Consider the following 4,369-nt stretch of genomic DNA (forward strand, 5'->3'; position numbering starts at 1 on the left):
CACAAGCGTCTCATTTCACAGGCAGATGTGTTGCCACAGAACTAACAGACTATTGAAGCACGGAAACTAAATTTAAAATTTGAATACGCTATGCAAAAATAAAATGGATCAATACAACAGGAACCTCAGCGGAAAACAGTTGAAACGAGAACACTATCAAGGAAAACAGGATATTTTGGATGGGAAGTAAATCAAAAAGCGAAATATGTATTGTACTAAGAAAGTGAATAATAGAATAACAAAAAGTCTGAGAAGGTCCTCTCAAGATAGACGCCTTCCACTGGGAAAACATTCTTGTCCCTTTGTTGCTCAAGAATTCGTCCTTTGTTAAAAGGTACCACGTAGTGGTACTGCAGTGTAACTAGTGAGACGTGTGAGATGAAGGAGAAAAGGGAAAAAATGACTCACTGCCATACACCAGACGGAATCTGGCTTATTAAAAAGAAATGCAAGGTATCGTCGTTTGGGGGGGGTTAAGATACGTAGCATCAGGGACAGGAATTCAGCGTACAGAGCAGGTGGCAGGCAAACACATCCTACCAAAGCCAAGTGGAAGTTTCTAGCAGAGGCTGGCTTCAGGGAAGCCTTCACTCCCTGGAATTCCCTCTCTTAGCGAAGAAACAATCCATCAGTCCCGCCTGAGCGCAGAACAGACCTAGTGCAGGCTTCAGAGAGCCTGTGATTAAACCGACGAGCTCGCTATTCAAAAGGCAAGGAAGGATTTCACCAAAATGACTGCTTTTTGTTGGGGAATGAACGTGCTACCTCCAGCCTGGAAATGCAGTTTAAGACAAGCAACAGCAAATCACGTACTACAACAGGTAGGAGACAGGTCTCTCTGCCGAGAAGATACTCTGCAGCTTTCTTTTCCACCTGGAAGGTCCTGGAAAAACACACCCATCTTCACTGATGCTGAAAGGATAAAGGCCTCACAGAAGCTGATTTTCATAAACAGAGGGACTAAACTGGTGCAAAAACTACCCACATCGAAATAACAAACCTAAATGCAATGGAAAATATTTTAAGAAAAAATGCTACCTTTTTTTTTAATAATTTAGGTATGAGATCTGAAAGATGCCCTATAAATTTCATACATTCATCCCATGCAATTTCTGTTTTGTTTACCACACTTTTAAAGCCAGGCTCGCTTCTGGTCTGTGTTTCATCACCAGCCATCCTACAGGTATAAAGCAGCCTCCATCCAGCCCAGCTTTACTGCGTTCAGCTCCTCTGGGTAGCTTTATGAGGAGGGCAGTGTGTGGATGCTCCCTGTTCTATTAGGGCTCAGCTCCCTGCTGCCAGGGGTGCAGGTGGCTCACTTTGGGGGAGCAGAAGGAAGGTGAGGTCCATGCAGGTCCCTGTTCTGGGAAACTGCTTGCAGTCCAGTCCAAATCAGAACATGCCAGGTGAGTAGCTCTAGCCTTGAAAAAATCTGTTATACTTTTCCAGCCTCTAAATCCTTAAAACCAGTATGAAATCAGTAAGCTCTATCCTAAAGCAAGTTTCTGAAATACACACAGATAACCACGCCAAGGCACAAAAGGCAGAAGAAAATCCTGTGTTCATATAGAAACATGCAGTAGGAGCTGAGGGAGAGCCCAGAAACCCGTGCAGAATCTTCCCCAGTTTCAACACCCCCTAGCACGGGATGCTGCATGACAGCAGCACCAGATAAGGGGATGATTAAGACTTCAAACTAGTTGTTCTCCCCAGCCCCAGGGATCAGCCTGGCCCTGCTTGCTTTGGTTAGCAGGGCCGAGTTCTGGGTCCCCTCCCTGAGCAGCTCATACCAGCCCCAGCATTCCTAACGACTCGACAGCGGCTTAAAACCAAACCAGGAGAGAATCCCAGGGAGAAGAGCCACAAACGTTCTGGTGTTAGACCTAAAACGTGCTAAACTCTGTAGGGTGAGAAAGCAAAGCACCTCGTCTGCAGTGCCCCTCGGGCTCACGCTGTTAGCTAAAATCCGAAAGAGCGGTCAGTGATTTAGCTGAGAAATCCCCGCACCACAGCGAGCAGGTACCAGAAGCTGGAGGGCGCAGTTGGATTCGCACACATCCATCCCCTCAGCACTCGGGAAGGTTAAGTGTGGGTGTTTCACCTCGGGCCGTGACAGCACCTCGCTGCAGCAGCTCCACCGGCCGCTGAAACGCACCAAGCCGTGTCGACTCAGTTGTCATCTGGACCGTAACTGCTGTTATAGAAAAAAAGCAACCTCTGATGTCTTGTCTACTCTACACAGAAAATGTTCTGAACCGGAATGAGAAAAGTTCTCTTTTGAAACAACCTTGCGGAGCTTGACTTGTGTGTCCTGCTGTCCACAGAGGCAGCGACAGCAACTCCGAGTTGCTCTATGTCACAGGAAGTTTCAGAATTTTATCTGGTCTCCAGACAACTGGCTCATTAATGCCTTCATTAGTGGACAAGCTGCAATTCATGGACCAGAAGAAAGCTGTTATTGGCCTCTCTAACCTCAAAAACAGGGGAAAGAAATTCCTTTTTTTCTATATAACCTTGTCAGTCACTGTCACAAAGCTCGCTGGACAGATGCTTTTCTCCTCCGCACATGGTGTTTCTCTGATAAATGCGGTTAGCCCTGACTACACCACTTTTTAGTCATGTCACACACCAACAGGGATGATCAAGTAACAGTGCGGGAGAGTGTGAAAAGCAGGATAAGTTTTTCCTGGAACTCCCGTTAACTTTTTAACTATTGCACAGTTAAATGGAGTTTAACTGCATTTACTTTTTGCAGTTTTGAGAAGTTGACAGCTGGGCATTTCTTAGGATGAATGAGCAGTACAAGGTGGTGGATGAGAGACGCTTTGTCGGGATGAATCTGGTTTGGAGACGTACGCACACTCGAGCTTAGCTGGAACGGAGGAGTATTCCAGAAGCCCAGTGTATGAATGCTAAACACACCGTGAGGCACATCCTGGAGAGCAGGAACTAGCATTAACAATGCCACATGGTATCACAGAATCATCTGGGCTGGAAAAGCCCCTGCAGCTCCTCCAGTCCAACCCTGAACCTCCCCCTGACCGTTCCCAACTCCCCCAGATCCCTCAGCGCTGGCTCAGCCCGACTCTTCAACCCCCCCAGGGATCCCGGGGACTCCCCCCTGCCCTGGGCAGCCCATTCCAACGCCCAACAGCCCCTTCTGCACAGAAATCCTTCCTCAGAGCCAGCCTGACCCTGCCCTGGGCAGCTTGAGGCCATTCCCTCGGGGCCTGGCGCTGGGGCCTTGGCTCCAGAGACTCATCCCCCCTCTCTGCCCCCTCCTGGCAGGAAACAGCAATGAAGAACTGTCTCAGCCCAATATGTTCGTGTTTGACTTGCTCCAGTTTGGATGTTTGAATTTATATGCATTTCCCTACCGTCAGCAGAATAAAGCTGCTTATAGGAGTTTAACGTTATTATTAATCTGATTTAAAACAGAAATGGTGTTATTTGGGATTATGATATCTGTACTCAGTCATAATTTTCCCAAATTAAGTGGTCCCTGATACAGAAGAACTTTACAGACTCTAATGTTGTGCCTGTAATTCTGGAATACAACAAACCTGACTTCCTAATGTGCCAATTTGGGTTTTAATCCCAAAATGTTCTTTTCTTTTTTGGGTCCCTGAGATGTTATCCATGCCCCCAAAGACAGTAACACACGGGGAAGGTTCAAATTTGGTAAAACACATGCATGGTCATACGGGTTTCAATGTTTCTAAAGTCAGCCCTGGATCTGGTTGCTATTTTAATTTTAAAGATGAGCAGAAATAAGTTAAGACAGTAAATGTCTTTTCAGTCACAGCTCCCGACTTGCGACAGCAGCCTGTCTCGTAGCATTCAGTGGAAACTTTGCCATTAATTCCATCAAATCACAGACTTTGCAACAATCATTTGGTGTTTCTGGAGAAATGCATGGCATTCCCCCACACCCCCTCCTCATTTTGGGCTCTGTAAGGAACCCTTGTGATGGCTCAGAAGGATACAGAGGACGCCAACAAAAGTCCAGAGTAGCTTCCAGGTATTAAAAAAACTCCCTAAACTGTGGTTAGACAATCTGCATGAAAAACAGAACTGTAGGAATGCTGTAACCTCTTTCACTGTTCCCAGCCACTATCTCTTGTGGGTTTTGGCTTTCTATCCAGCGCTAAAAACAGTGGTTAAGGGCACAGTCAGCTGTTAGCAGATGATTCTAGCGCTACTGCTGCAGCATTACAACAGACGAGACGGTGCCAAGTCAGAGCTCTGACTGCAGCCTACATAAATAAAAAGAAAATACAGGTTTTAAACAGCTTGCTTTGGGCACCAAGAGGGGCTGATCTGCATCGGCTCAGAAGTCGGCGCCGTTCAGCTGTCCAAAGGCTGGCAC

At 46.7% G+C, this 4,369-nt stretch overlaps 1 protein-coding gene across 1 annotated transcript in view; it reads left to right on the forward strand.

The window, feature by feature from the left end:
- Positions 1 to 1,333: 1,333 nt before the first annotated feature.
- The window catches only part of GLRX3 (glutaredoxin 3), a 34,745-nt gene continuing 31,709 nt past the window's right edge, over positions 1,334 to 4,369 (forward strand). Inside the window, exon 1 of the mRNA XM_026851110.1 lies at positions 1,334 to 1,339. The gene's annotated coding sequence lies outside the window, so the exon portion shown is untranslated. The remainder of the gene's footprint in view (positions 1,340 to 4,369) is intronic.

The sequence above is a fragment of the Athene cunicularia genome (genome assembly GCF_003259725.1).
Source record: "Athene cunicularia isolate RWA chromosome 6 unlocalized genomic scaffold, athCun1 chr6_part1, whole genome shotgun sequence".
Lineage (NCBI taxonomy): Eukaryota > Metazoa > Chordata > Aves > Strigiformes > Strigidae > Athene > Athene cunicularia.